Raw genomic sequence first — 17,042 nt, 5'->3', positions numbered from 1 at the left:
TATCTATCTATCTATCTATCTATCTATCTATCTATATTCAGTCTAATATATAAAACATCTCTTTCTTTCTTTTTTCTTTCTTTTTCTAATATATCTATCTTTTTTCTTTCGATTATATATTCATCTCTTTCTTTTTTTCTTTCTAATGTTTCTTTCTCTTACTATATCTTTCTTTTTTCTAATATATCTATTTCTTTTTTCTTTCTAATGACTTTCTGATATTTCTTTCTTTCTCAACATATCTTTCTTTTTTTGTATTATATCTTTCTTTTTTCTAATATATCTCTTTCCTTTTTCTTTGTAATGTCTATCTTTCTAATATTTCTTTCTATCTCTCTGTTGTTATTTTCATATATATATATATATATATATATATATATATATATATATATATATATATATATATATATGACAATTACTCTTGAATTAAATTGTGTTACTGTCTTACTGCATAAGGATTACTGTCTGATCAGGCCTATAAAGACCTTATTTTAAATAAGTGGAAAATACCAATGGTCTGTTTCTATAGGGGACGTCCCATACAGTATGCATACCTCATAAATATCCCTTTTACTGCAGCATTTTGGAGATATGCCACATTATTTGACTTTGGAGGCCTATAAAGACTTCATTTCAAATAAGTAGAAAAAAATAATGGTCTGTTTCTATAGGGGGCGTCCCATAGAGTATGCATACCTCATATGAGTACATTTTACTGCAGCATTTTGGAGATATGCCACATTATTTGACTTCAAAGGTCTATAAACACCTCATTTCAAATAAGTAGAAAAAACAAATGGTCTGTTTCTATAGGGGATGTCCCATAGAGTATGCATACTCCATATGAGTACATTTTACTGCAGCATTTCGGAGATATGCCACATTATTTGACTTTGGAGACCTATAAACACCTCATTTCAAATAAGTAGAAAAAACTAATGGTTTGTTTCTATAGGGGACATCCCATAGAGTATGCATACCTCATATGAGTACATTTTACTGCAGCATTTTGGAGATATGCCACATTATTTGACTTTGGAGGCCTATAAAGACTTCATTTCAAATAAGTAGAAAAAAATAATGGTCAGTTTCTATAGGGGGCATCCCATAGAGTATGCATACCTCATATGAGTACATTTTACTGCAGCATTTTGGAGATATGCCACATTATTCGACTTCAAATGCCTATAAACACCTCATTTCAAATAAGTAGAAAAAAACAATGAACTGTTTCTATAGGGGATGTCCCATAGAGTATGCATACCTCATATGAGTACATTTTACTGCAGCATTTCGGAGATATGCCACATTATTCGACTTCAAAGGCCTATAAACACCTCATTTCAAATAAGTAGAAAAAACAAATGGTCTGTTTCTATAGGGGGCGTCCCATAGAGTATGCATACCTCATATGAGTACATTTTACTGCAGAATTTCGGAGATATGCCACATTATTCGACTTTGGAGGCCTATAAAGACTCCATTTCAAATAAGTAGAAAAAAATAATGGTCAGTTTCTATAGGGGGCGTCCCATAGAGTATGCATACCTCATATGAGTACATTTTACTGCAGCATTTTGGAGATATGCCACATTATTTGACTTCAAAGGCCTATAAAGACTCAATTTCAAATAAGTAGAAAAAAGTAATGGTCAGTTTCTATAGGGAACGTCCCATAGAGTATGCATACCTCATATGAGTACATTTTACTGCAGCATTTTGGAGATATGCCACATTATTCGACTTCAAAGGCCTATAAACACCTCATTTCAAATAAGTAGAAAAAACAAATGATCTGTTTCTATAGGGGACGTCCCATAGAGTATGCACACCCCATATGAGTACATTTTACTGCAGCATTTCGGAGATATGCCACATTATTCGACTTCAAAGGCCTATAAACACCTCATTTCAAATAAGTAGAAAAAAACAATGAACTGTTTCTATAGGGGACGTCCCATAGAGTATGCATACCTCATATGAGTACATTTTACTGCAGCATTTCGGAGATATGCCACATTATTCGACTTCAAAGGCCTATAAACACCTCATTTCAAATAAGTAGAAAAAACAAATGGTCTGTTTCTATAGGGGACGTCCCATAGAGTCTGCATACCCCATATCAGTACATTTTACTGCAGCATTTCGGAGATATGCCACATTATTTGACTTCAAAGGCCTATAAACACCTCATTTCAAATAAGTAGAAAAAACTAATGGTTTGTTTCTATAGTGGACATCCCATAGAGTATGCATACCTCATATGAGTACATTTTACTGCAGCATTTTGGAGATATGCCACATTATTTGACTTTGGAGGCCTATAAAGACTTCATTTCAAATAAGTAGAAAAAACAAATGGTCTGTTTCTATAGGGGACATCCTATAGAGTATGCATACCCCATATGAGTACATTTTACTGCAGCATTTCGGAGATATGCCACATTATTTGACTTTGGAGGCCTATAAAGACTTCATTTCAAATAAGTAGAAAAAAACAATGGTCAGTTTCTATAGGGGGCATCCCATAGAGTATGCATACCTCATATGAGTACATTTTACTGCAGCATTTTGGAGATATGCCACATTATTCGACTTCAAATGCCTATAAACACCTCATTTCAAATAAGTAGAAAAAAACAATGAACTGTTTCTATAGGGGATGTCCCATAGAGTATGCATACCTCATATGAGTACATTTTACTGCAGCATTTCGGAGATATGCCACATTATTCGACTTCAAAGGCCTATAAACACCTCATTTCAAATAAGTAGAAAAAACAAATGGTCTGTTTCTATAGGGGACGTCCCATAGAGTATGCATACCCCATATCAGTACATTTTACTGCAGCATTTCGGAGATATGCCACATTATTTGACTTCAAAGGCCTATAAACACCTCATTTCAAATAAGTAGAAAAAACTAATGGTTTGTTTCTATAGGGGACATCCCATAGAGTATGCATACCCCATATGAGTACATTTTACTGCAGCATTTTGGAGATATGCCACATTATTTGACTTTGGAGGCCTATAAACACCTCATTTCAAATAAGTAGTAAAACCTAATGGTTTGTTTCTATAGGGGACATCCCATAGAGTATGCATACCCCATATGAGTACATTTTACTGCAGCATTTTGGAGATATGCCACATTATTTGACTTTGGAGGCCTATAAAGACTCCATTTCAAATAAGTAGAAAAAAATAATGGTCAGTTTCTATAGGGGGCGTCCCATAGAGTATGCATACCTCATATGATTACATTTTACTGCAGCATTTTGGAGATAAGCCACATTATTCGACTTCAAAGGCCTATAAACACCTCATTTCAAATAAGTAGAAAAAACTAATGGTTTGTTTCTATAGGGGACATCCCATAGAGTATGCATACCCCATATGATTACATTTTACTGCAGCATTTTGGAGATATGCCACATTATTTGACTTTGGAGGCCTATAAAGACTCCATTTCAAATAAGTAGAAAAAAATAATGGTCAGTTTCTATAGGGGGCATCCCATAGAGTATGCATACCTCATATGAGTACATTTTACTGCAGCATTTTGGAGATATGCCACATTATTCGACTTCAAAGGCCTATAAACACCTCATTTCAAATAAGTAGAAAAAACAAATGATCTGTTTCTATAGGGGACGTCCCATAGAGTATGCACACCCCATATGAGTACATTTTACTGCAGCATTTCGGAGATATGCCACATTATTCGACTTCAAAGGCCTATAAACACCTCATTTCAAATAAGTAGAAAAAAACAATGAACTGTTTCTATAGGGGACATCCCATAGAGTATGCATACCCCATATGAGTACATTTTACTGCAGCATTTTGGAGATATGCCACATTATTTGACTTTGGAGGCCTATAAAGACTTCATTTCAAATAAGTAGAAAAAACAAATGGTCTGTTTCTATAGGGGACATCCCATAGAGTATGCATACCCCATATGAGTACATTTTACTGCAGCATTTCGGAGATATGCCAAATTATTTGACTTTGGAGGCCTATAAAGACTCCATTTCAAATAAGTAGAAAAAAATAATGGTCAGTTTCTATAGGGGGCGTCCCATAGAGTATGCATACCTCATATGAGTACATTTTACTGCAGCATTTTGGAGATATGCCACATTATTTGACTTTGGAGGCCTATAAAGACTCCATTTCAAATAAGTAGAAAAAAATAATGGTCAGTTTCTATAGGGGGCGTCCCATAGAGTATGCATACCTCATATGAGTACATTTTACTGCAGCATTTTGGAGATATGCCACATTATTCGACTTCAAAGGCCTATAAACACCTCATTTCAAATAAGTAGAAAAAACAAATGATCTGTTTCTATAGGGGACGTCCCATAGAGTATGCACACCCCATGTGAGTACATTTTACTGCAGCATTTCGGAGATATGCCACATTATTCGACTTCAAAGGCCTATAAACACCTCATTTCAAATAAGTAGAAAAAAACAATGAACTGTTTCTATAGGGGACGTCCCATAGAGTATGCATACCTCATATGAGTACATTTTACTGCAGCATTTCGGAGATATGCCACATTATTCGACTTCAAAGGCCTATAAACACCTCATTTCAAATAAGTAGAAAAAACTAATGGTTTGTTTCTATAGGGGACATCCCATAGAGTATGCATACCCCATATGAGTACATTTTACTGCAGCATTTTGGAGATATGCCACATTATTTGACTTTGGAGGCCTATAAAGACTCCATTTCAAATAAGTAGAAAAAAATAATGGTCAGTTTCTATAGGGGGCGTCCCATAGAGTATGCATACCTCATATGATTACATTTTACTGCAGCATTTTGGAGATAAGCCACATTATTAGACTTCAAAGGCCTATAAACACCTCATTTCAAATAAGTAGAAAAAACTAATGGTTTGTTTCTATAGGGGACATCCCATAGAGTATGCATACCCCATATGATTACATTTTACTGCAGCATTTTGGAGATATGCCACATTATTTGACTTTGGAGGCCTATAAAGACTCCATTTCAAATAAGTAGAAAAAAATAATGGTCAGTTTCTATAGGGGGCGTCCCATAGAGTATGCATACCTCATATGAGTACATTTTACTGCAGCATTTCGGAGATATGCCACATTATTCGACTTCAAAGGCCTATAAACACCTCATTTCAAATAAGTAGAAAAAACTAATGGTTTGTTTCTATAGGGGACATCCCATAGAGTATGCATACCCCATATGAGTACATTTTACTGCAGCATTTTGGAGATATGCCACATTATTTGACTTTGGAGGCCTATAAAGACTCCATTTCAAATAAGTAGAAAAAAATAATGGTCAGTTTCTATAGGGGGCGTCCCATAGAGTATGCATACCTCATATGATTACATTTTACTGCAGCATTTTGGAGATAAGCCACATTATTCGACTTCAAAGGCCTATAAACACCTCATTTCAAATAAGTAGAAAAAACTAATGGTTTGTTTCTATAGGGGACATCCCATAGAGTATGCATACCCCATATGATTACATTTTACTGCAGCATTTTGGAGATATGCCACATTATTTGACTTTGGAGGCCTATAAAGACTCCATTTCAAATAAGTAGAAAAAAATAATGGTCAGTTTCTATAGGGGCGTCCCAGAGAGTATGCAGACCTCATATGAGCACCTTTTACTGCAGCATTTTGGCTATATGCCACATTATTTGACTTTGGAGGCCTATAAAGACTCCATTTCAAATAAGTAGAAAAAAATAATGGTCAGTTTCTATAGGGGCGTCCCATAGAGTATGCATACCTCATATCAGTACATTTTACTGCAGCATTTTGGAGATATGCCACATTATTCGACTTCAAAGGCCTATAAACACCTCATTTCAAATAAGTAGAAAAAACTAATGGTCAGTTTCTATAGGAGACATCATATACAGTATGCATACCTCATATGAGTACATTTTACTGCAGCATTTTGGAGATATGCCACATTATATGACTTTGGAGGCCTTTAAAGACCTCATTTCAAATAAGTAGAAAAAACGAAGAGTCTGTTTCTATAGGGGGCGTCCCATAGAGTATGCATACCTCATATGAGTCAATTTTACTGTAGAATCTAAGGCCTATAAACACCTCATTTAAAATAAGTAGAAAAAAACAAAGGTCTGTTTCTATAAGGGGCATCCCATACAGCATGCATACCTCAAATGAAACTGTTTTTACTGCAGAATTTTGGAAATATGCCATATTATTTGACTTCAGAGTCCTTTAAACACCTACTTTCAAATATATAGGAAAAAACAATGGTCTTCTTTTATAGGGACGTATGCATACCTCACATCTATTATTTGTTATTGTTCTATTTTATACACCTATAAAAACCTCATTTCTAATATTTAGAAAAAAACTATTGGTTCTGTAAGACTTGATTTTCAGTTTTAGACAAAAACTGAGATCAAGCACCCTGCAATAAAGCAATAAAACTCTTGTGTAAAAAAAAAAAAAGAAATAGCATAGGACAACGCCTTGCCCTAAACTGTCCTCACACGTCTAGTGTCAGTAAATGATTAATAAAATATTTAAATGTACATTTATGCATCTCAATATTCAGACATATAGTATTAGTTACTCAGTGTGTTAATAAATGCTTTATTCAAAACTACCTCACTACTAACTTTAAAACATGAGAGAACAGCACTGCAGAAGATCACTGAACCTTTAAATCTCATTTATAAAAGCTTTACAAAGCATAAATAGTCCTCACTTTAGATGAGCTCACAAAAATTGTTAACTAAACACTTCTAAATATTTTATAATTATCTGAATTAATCATGAATTGCAATAGGAATATGTGTTAATAAAGCATTTATTAACATACTAAGTAACTATTATTATATGTCTAAATAATAAGATGTATAAATGAATGTTTAAATATTTTATTAATCATTTACTTACACTTAATAAATGATTTTATGAATCACTGACAACTTCTGAATAACTGATTTGTAAATAATGTTATACTTAATTTAGAAATGATAAATTGGTTATTTATAATGTATAAATACAATTATTAAACTCATTATCGATATGCTTATAAATCAAAAATAAAGCATTTATATCTGTATTTATAAAATGGCTTACTAATGTCTTTTAATGCTTTATAAGTGATGAATTAATCGTTTACTAATGCTTAACTAATGATTCATAGCGTGCAGTTATTATAAAGTGTTACCATAAAAGGTTATATTTGATTTACTCTGGATTCTCCTGATATCATTATTAGCAGTAAATTATGGGAGGCTAATGTTACCGTAAATCTGTGTCCAGGGTAGAACAAACTGAAGACGCATTAATGAAGGAGCAGTAGGCACTTCATCTGAAGACCTTTTGATTTCAGTTTACCACTGATTTAGTAAGGTGTATGGAAGTGGCTAAATTAAAATACACTTTTGTTCGAGTAAGCAGTAGGCAACTGACTAAAGGTTTAGCTAACTTATTACACCCTCTGACGAAGATCAGACTGGCGAGTTTATGTTTGTGAGTTTACCGCAAAAGCCGGGAAGAGTACCTCTGTGTGGCATTGGGTCCTTGATGAACGAAGAATTGAAAGGATACCCAGAATAATCAAATATCTAAGTTAATACATAACCAATGATTAATTTCTTATTGGAAACACAACCTAAGACTAATAATCATTTGAAATCGGAGTCAGATTAAACAAGTGAAATTAAGTGAACTTCACAGGGGCACTGAAAAGACATACATGCGTTAACCTTCGCCCAGGCCGTCGGATTCCGTTTTTGGGTTCCCTATACAGTTCGTTTCTAAAGGGGATGTTCCATACAATATGCATACCTCATATGGAACCATTTTACTGCAGCATTTTAGAGAAATGTCACATTAATCGACTTCAGAGGCCTATAAAGTCCTCATTTCTAATAAGTAGAAAAATATAAAGGTCACTTTCTATAGGAGATATCCCAAATACACACCACATATGAAAACATCTTACTGCAGCGTTTTGGAGATATGTCACATTTTACTACTTCAAATGCATATAAAGTCCTCATTTCTCATAAGTTGAAAAAATAATGCCCAGTTCTCATAAGGGATGTGCCTTACTATATGCACAACACACATGAAACCATTTTACTGCAGCGTTTTGGAGACACACATCTTTATTCTACTTTATTCACCTATAAAAACCTCATTTCTAATAAGTAGAAAAAACGAATGGCCAGTTCTTATAGGGGACATCCCGTACCATATACACACACCACATATGAAAACATTTTACTGCAGCATTTTGGAGATACGCATGTCACATTTTACTACTTCAGATGCCAATAAAGTCCTCTTTTCTAATAAGTAGAAAAAAGTATTGGCAAGTTCTTATAATGGACGTCCCATACTATATGCACAACTCATACGAAACCATTCTACTGCAGCATTTTGGAGATATATCACATTTTACTACTTCAGATGCCTATAAAGTCCCCATTTCTAATAAGTAACAGAAAAACTAATGGTCAGTTTCAGTGGAGGTGTGTCAGGCATTAATGCCCAGCCAATCCCTGTTTCCTATCAGTCGAAAAAAATGGATGGTATATTCCTGTAGGGGTCATCCCACATTATATACGCACTTCATATGTAGCAATCTAACTGTGGTGTTTGGGAGAAATATGCAATTTTTCAAGGACATTATGAAGTCCTTATAAGTATTAAAAAAAAACATAGTCAGCTCTTGTAGGGGACCTAAAGAAACGTCTCAGGTTACGTATGTAACCTTGGTTCCCTGAGAGGGAACAAGATGCTGCATCAAATGCTTTGTGAATGCCTCTGCATGATTGCGTTGTGAAGCACATGTGAAATCAGTCCAGTGGGATCATGACGTCATGACCAGGAAACTATAACTACTCTCAGGGAACCATGGTTACATACGTAACCTGAGATGTTTCCTTTCAAGGGAACTCATTTTAGGAATGAATTCAGCTCGAATTAAATAATTGATTTATAGTGAATTATAAAGAGTCATTTAGTTTACAGCCGAGCAACTGAATCATATAGCGTTCATCTGCTCAGGCCGTAATAAGCTCTTGTAGCGGATATTAATATCCACTATCGTAAAAACTCTAATCAGAGTGCAGTAACTTTAAGATTGACAGTTTAAGACATTACTTTTTCGAGCACATAATACAAGACACTTTCTTTTAAAATCTACAAGAGACTTTATTTATTCTAACACAAACTAATCTAACACAAACACGCAAAAACACGCAAACATTCATACACGTTGCAGAAAGAAAGGACATGAGAGAAAGAGTTTTGAGAGAGAATGAAATGATGAGCATGATTTTTAGCAAAATATGCACTTTAAAAGACCTGACCTGAACGAACTATGAATCATTAATTTAATGCACCAGTTAAGTGTTAGAATCTGGTAGTACTTGCTTGTTGACTTCAAATGGAGAGAAGGGTTTTTCAGAGTCGATGATTTGTTGCAGAATCTTTTCAGGTCCGGATTGTGGTTAGGTAAAAACCAATCACGTTTGAGCGTGCTAGCAAATGAAATTAAGTCTCTTGTTGTGGCTGGAATTAAAGTTGAGGCGACAAAAGTCATTAGAAGGCGGCAAAATAACCCTTATCTATCGTTATCGGTCTCTGGAATCACCGGCTTTGCCAGAGAGCACCATTTAGACATGATTTCTATTAAATGGAATATGATACATTTTACACAGATTTCATTCAAGCCATGATTTAAACATACATTTGAGATTTAAATTAATTTCAAACCAGACCAGACATGCTTTCAATCAATCATTCAAAAGTTATCACACTTTCATGAATTGTGGGTGTTCTAAAGCATAACAGCTTACATGTAGCATGTTTAGACATGATATAAAATGTATGCAGTTGAAAGATGTTTGGTACAAATTGTTTGGAACAATTCAATGCTTTTTTAGTTGTAGAAACAGTCTCTGTGTGTTTTTCTGTAAAGTTAGGTCACTCAGAGAAACAGGCCTGCATAGTCTCTGTCTCTTTTGATCTGGAGATCAAAGATTCTTTATTTTCTGGTGACCATTTAGTTTCTACAAATGACTTAAAGGTTTGTCTCCTCTCCTTCAGTCAGGAAGCATGGGTGCCATAAAAGTACCAAGCAGGGGTGGTTCTGTAGATGGACTGGAGCCGAAAATTAGATTCTTTTTGGTTTCTGGAATTATGTTTTGAAATAATCATCTAAATGATTAATTTGTCTGGTTCATCCTTAGTCCTTACATTGTGCTGCGTCAAGCACTTTGGGAACGATATACCCACGCCGCCGTGAAACCAAGTGCCTGTCTGTGTGAAATCGTGACCCCAGGGTCAAGGTCAGGTCCAGGTTATAAAACCTGACAAACGTTTGCGGCGAGGAACAACCTGCCGCATCACACACTTCTTGAAGAGAGACTCCAAAAAGCAAATCCTTAGAGGCAGCCATACTCCGAGTAGAGTGGGCTCTGATCATAAGAGGTGACGGTTGGCCAGCCAACTTGTAAGCAAATGAGATAGCCTCGACTATCCACTTACTTAAAGTTTGTTTAGATGCAGGTTGGCCTCTTCAAGGGGACCCGAAACACACAAAGAGTTCAGATTCACACCACAGGGCAGCTCTGTGAATGGAAGCATCTAAAGCTCTGAAAGGACAGAGAAAATTAAGTTTCTCCTGGTCTGAATCCTGGAAAGGAGGAGGACAGGAGGCCTGCAGCATAATAGGGCCTGCCACATTAGTGGGAACCTTAGGAACATAACCTTCCCAAGGAAACAAGAAGGCTTTAACCATGCCTGGAGCAAAGTCCAGGCAGGAGGGAGAGACCAACAGAGCTTGAAGGTCTCCAATTCTGGAGACAAAATAGCGAGGAGAACAGAGTTTTGAGAGTGAGGAACTTCTCAGGAACCTCTTCAATGGGCTCAAATGGAGAAAGAGATAGGCCTTCTAAGACTATGGCCAAATCCCAAGTCAGCACCCTCTGATGTACCTTAGGTCTTATCCTCAAAGTGCCACAAAGGAAGCGAGTTACCTATGGGTGTCTCCCCACTGATGTACCATCCAGAGGAGTATGGTAAGCTGAGATGGCTGCCACATATACCTTCAAGGTGGAAGGAGATAACCAACATACAACCTCTACAACATGCAGAGAACACATTCCACTTATGTACAGTCGCAGCCTCTGCCATGTCTGTACCATTGCATCCAATCCCAGAGGGGCCGGATACGTGAGGGAGTAAAACAATGTACAGTTTGTTATCTCTCGAGATGCAAACAGAGTGCTCCCACAGGACCTCCACCACCATGCTGCAGTCTTCACTCCAGCATTTTCACTCTTCAAATGCTGCAGTCTTCACTCCCCAGGCATCAGCCCCTGCCTCGACAGGATGTCAAATAATGTGGCATATCTCCAAAATGCTGCAGTAAAAAGGATAGATATGCATACTGTATGGGACATCCCCTATAGAAACAGACCATTGTTTTTTTCTACTTATTTGAAATGAGGTGTTCATAGGCATTTAAAGTCAAATTATGTGAAATATCTCCAAGATTCTACAGTAAAATTGACTCATATGAGGTATGCATACACTATGGGATGTCTCCTATGGAAACTGAACATTAGTTTTTTCTACTTATTTGAAATGAGTTGTTTATAGGCCTTTGAAGTCAAATAATGTGAAATATCTCCAAGATGCTACAGTAAAATGTACTCATAGGAGGAGTGTAAACTCTATGGGACGTCTCCTATAGAAACAGACCATTAGTTTTTCTACTTATTTGAAATGAGGTCTTTATAGACCTGTGAAGTCAAATTATGTGAAATATCTCCAAGATTCTACAGTAAAATTGACTCATATGAGGTATGCATACTCTAGGGGTCAATTTCTATGGGACGTCCCCTATAGAAACAGACCATTTGTTTTTTCTGCTTATTTGAAATTAGGTGTTTATAGACCTTTGAAGTCGAATAATGTGGCATATCTCCGAAATTCTGCAGTAAAATGTACTCATATGAGGTATGCATACTCTATGGGATGTCCCCTATAGAAACAGTTCATTGTTTTTTTCTACTTATTTGAAATGAGGTGTTTATAGGCCTTTGAAGTTGAATAATGTGGCATATCTCCAAAATGCTGCAGTAAAATGTACTCATATGAGGTATGCATACTCTATGGGACATCCCCTATAGAAACAGTTCATTGTTTTTTTCTACTTATTTGAAATGAGGTGTTTATAGGCATTTGAAGTCGAATAATGTGGCATATCTCCAAAATGCTGCAGTAAAATGTACTCATATGAGGTATGCATACTCTATGGGACGTCCCCTATAGAAACAGACCATTTGTTTTTTCTACTTATTTGAAATGAGGTGTTTATAGGCCTTTGAAGTGGAATATCTCCATAATGCTGCAGTAAAAAGGATAGATATGAGGTATGCATACTCTATGGGACGTCCCCTATAGAAACAGACCATTTGTTTTTTGTACTTATTTGAAATGAGGTGTTTATAGGCCTTTTGAGTGGAATATCTCCATAATGCTGCAGTAAAAAGGATAGATATGAGGCATGCATACTCTAGGGGACGTCCCCTATAGAAATGTACCTTTCTTTTTTTCTACTTATTTGAAATGAGGTCTTTATAGGCCTCCAAAGTCAAATAATGTGGCATATCTCCGAAATGCTGCAGTAAAATGTACTCATATGGGGTATGCATACTCTATGGGACGTCCCCTATAGAAACAGACCATTTGTTTTTTCTACTTATTTGAAATGAGGTGTTTATAGGCCTTTGAAGTGGAATATCTCCATAATGCTGCAGTAAAAAGGATAGATATGCGGTATGCATACTCTATGGGATGCCCCCTATAGAAACAGACCATTATTTTTTTCTACTTATTTGAAATGAAGTCTTTATAGGCCTCCAAAGTAAAATAATGTGGCATATCTCCAAAATGCTGCAGTAAAATGTACTCATATGAGGTATGCATACTCTATGGGATGTCCCCTATAGAAACAAACCATTAGTTTTTTCTACTTATTTGAAATGAGGTGTTTATAGGCCTTTGAAGTCGAATAATGTGGCATATCTCCAAAATGCTGCAGTAAAATGTACTCATATGAGGTATGCATACTCTATGGGACGTCCCCTATAGAAACAGACCATTTGTTTTTTGTACTTATTTGAAATGAGGTGTTTATAGGCCTTTGAAGTTGAATAATGTGGCATATCTCCAAAATGCTGCAGTAAAATGTACTCATATGAGGTATGCATACTCTATGGGACGCCCCCTATAGAAACAGACCATTATTTTTTTCTACTTATTTGAAATGAAGTCTTTATAGGCCTCCAAAGTCAAATAACGTGGCACATCTCCAAAATGCTGCAGTAAAATGTACTCATATGAGGTATGCATACTCTATGGGATGTCCCCTATAGAAACAAACTATTAGTTTTTCTACTTATTTGAAATGAGGTGTTTATAGGCCTTTGAAGTCGAATAATGTGGCATATCTCCAAAATGCTGCAGTAAAATGTACTCATATGGGGTATGCATACTCTATGGGACGTCCCCTATAGAAACAGACCATTTGTTTTTTCTACTTATTTGAAATGAGATGTTTATAGGCCTTTGAAGTCGAATAATGTGGCATATCTCCGAAATTCTGCAGTAAAATGTACTCATATGAGGTATGCATACTCTATGGGACGTCCCCTATAGAAACAAACCATTCGTTTTTTGTACTTATTTGAAATGAGGTGTTTATAGGCCTTTGAAGTGGAATATCTCCATAATGCTGCAGTAAAAAGGATAGATATGAGGTATGCATACTCTATGGGACGTCCCCTATAGAAACAGACCATTAGTTTTTTCTACTTATTTGAAATGAGGTGTTTATAGGCCTTTGAAGTGGAATATCTCCATAATGCTGCAGTAAAAAGGATAGATATGAGGTATGCATACTCTATGGGACGTCCCCTATAGAAATAGACCATTAGTTTTTTCTACTTATTTGAAATGAGGTGTTTATAGGCCTCTGAATTAAAATAATGTGGCATATCTCCGAAATGCTGCAGTAAAATATACTGATATGGGGTATGCATACTCTATGGGATGTCCCCTATAGAAACAAACAATTAGTTTTTTCTACTTATTTGAAATGAGGTGTTTATAGGCCCCTGATGTTGAATAATGTGGCATATCTCCAAAATGCTGCAGTAAAATGTACTCATATGAGGTATGCATACTCTATGGGACGCCCCCTATAGAAACAAACTATTAGTTTTTCTTCTTATTTGAAATGAGGTGTTTATAGGCCTTTGAAGTCGAATAATGTGGCATATCTCCAAAATGCTGCAGTAAAATGTACTCATATGGGGTATGCATACTCTATGGGACGTCCCCTATAGAAACAGGCCATTTGTTTTTTCTACTTATTTGAAATGAGATGTTTATAGGCCTTTGAAGTCGAATAATGTGGCATATCTCCGAAATTCTGCAGTAAAATGTACTCATATGAGGTATGCATACTCTATGGGATGTCCCCTATAGAAACAGTTCATTGTTTTTTTCTACTTATTTGAAATGAGGTGTTTATAGGCCTTTGAAGTTGAATAATGTGGCATATCTCCAAAATGCTGCAGCAAAATGTACTCATATGAGGTATGCATACTCTATGGGACGTCCCCTATAGAAACAAACCATTATTTGTTTCTACTTATTTGAAATGAGGTGTTTATAGGCCCCTGATGTTGAATAATGTGGCATATCTCCAAAATTCTGCAGTAAAATGTACTCATATGAGGTATGCATACTCTATGGGACGTCCCCTATAGAAACAGACCATTTGTTTTTTCTACTTATTTGAAATGAGGTGTTTATAGGCCTTTGAAGTGGAATATCTCCATAATGCTGCAGTAAAAAGGATAGATATGAGGTATGCATACTCTATGGGACGTCCCCTATAGAAACAGACCATTTGTTTTTTGTACTTATTTGAAATGAGGTGTTTATAGGCCTTTGGAGTGGAATATCTCCATAATGCTGCAGTAAAAAGGATAGATATGAGGCATGCATACTCTAGGGGACGTCCCCTATAGAAATAGACCATTGTTTTATTCTACTTATTTGAAATGAGGTGTTTATAGGCCTTTGAAGTGGAATATCTCCATAATGCTGCAGTAAAAAGGATAGATATGAGGTATGCATACTCTATGGGACGTCCCCTATAGAAACAGACCATTCTTTTTTTCTACTTATCTGAAATTAAGTGTTTATATGCCTTTGAATTTGAATAATGTGGCATATCTCCAAAATGCTGCAGTAAAATGTACTCATATGATGTATGCATACTCTATGGGACGTCCGCTATAGAAATTTACCTTTCTTTTTCTCTACTTATTAAAAATGAGGTCTTTATAGGCCTCCAAAGTCAAATAATGTGGCATATCTCCGAAATGCTGCAGTAAAATGTACTCATATGGGGTATGCATACTCTATGGGACGTCCCCTATAGAAACAGACCATTTGTTTTTTCTACTTATTTGAAATGAGGTGTTTATAGGCCTTTGAAGTGGAATATCTCCATAATGCTGCAGTAAAAAGGATAGATATGCGGTATGCATACTCTATGGGATGCCCCCTATAGAAACAGACCATTATTTTTTTCTGCTTATTTGAAATGAAGTCTTTATAGGCCTCCAAAGTAAAATAATGTGGCATATCTCCAAAATGCTGCAGTAAAATGTACTCATATGAGGTATGCATACTCTATGGGATGTCCCCTATAGAAACAAACCATTAGTTTTTTCTACTTATTTGAAATGAGGTGTTTATAGGCCTTTGAAGTCGAATAATGTGGCATATCTCCAAAATGCTGCAGTAAAATGTACTCATATGAGGTATGCATACTCTATGGGACGTCCCCTATAGAAACTGACCATTACTTTTTTCTACTTATTTGAAATTGAGTCTTTATAGGCCTTTGAAGTCAAATAATGTGGCATATCTCCAAAATGCTGCAGTAAAATGTACTCATATGAGGTATGCATACTCTATGGGATGTCCCCTATAGAAACAAACCATTAGTTTTTTCTACTTATTTGAAATGAGGTGTTTATAGGCCTTTGAAGTCGAATAATGTGGCATATCTCCAAAATGCTGCAGTAAAATGTACTCATATTGGGTATGCATACTCTATGGGACGTCCCCTATAGAAACAGACCATTTGTTTTTTCTGCTTATTTGAAATGAGGTGTTTATAGGCCTTTGAAGTCGAATAATGTGGCATATCTCCAAAATGCTGCAGTAAAAGCGATATTTCTGAGGTATGCATACTGTATGGGACGTCCCCTATAGAAACAGACCATTGGTATTTTCTACTTATTCAAAATGAGGTCTTTATAGGCCTAATCAGACAGTAATCCTTATGCAGTAAGACAGACAGTAACACAATTTAATTCAAGAGTAATTGTCATTATGTATATATATATATATATATATGAAAATAACAACAGAGAGATAGAAATATTAGAAAGATAGACATTACAAAGAAAAAAGAAATAGATATATTAGAAAAAAGAAAGATATAGTAAGAGAAAGAAACATTAGAAAGAAAAAAGAAAGAGATGGATATATAATCGAAAGAAAAAAGAGAGATATATTAGAAAGAAAGAAAGAAAGAAAGAAAGAAAGAAAGAAAGAAAGAAAGAAAGAAAGAAAAAAGAAAGAAAGATGTTTTATATATTAGACTGAATAAAGATAGATAGATAGATAGATAGATAGATAGATAGATAGATAGATAGATAGATAGATAGATAGATAGATAGATATGGACAACTCGAGCGCTCTGAAAGCGCGTTCTCTCTCTGCTGTTCCTGAAATTACCGTATTTATAGTAATAGGCGCACACACTTTTTTTTTTGGCGGCTGGCTTGACCGTGTATTTTCAAACTGCGGCTGGCTTGACCGCAGTTTCTTGTAAACCTTGTACACCACCTTAGGTTTATTTTTAA

Source organism: Chanodichthys erythropterus, chromosome 1 (genome assembly GCF_024489055.1).
Source record: "Chanodichthys erythropterus isolate Z2021 chromosome 1, ASM2448905v1, whole genome shotgun sequence".
Taxonomy (NCBI): Eukaryota; Metazoa; Chordata; class Actinopteri; order Cypriniformes; family Xenocyprididae; genus Chanodichthys; species Chanodichthys erythropterus.
The sequence above is the reverse complement of the archived record's forward strand: the minus strand, read 5'-3'. Positions refer to the sequence as shown.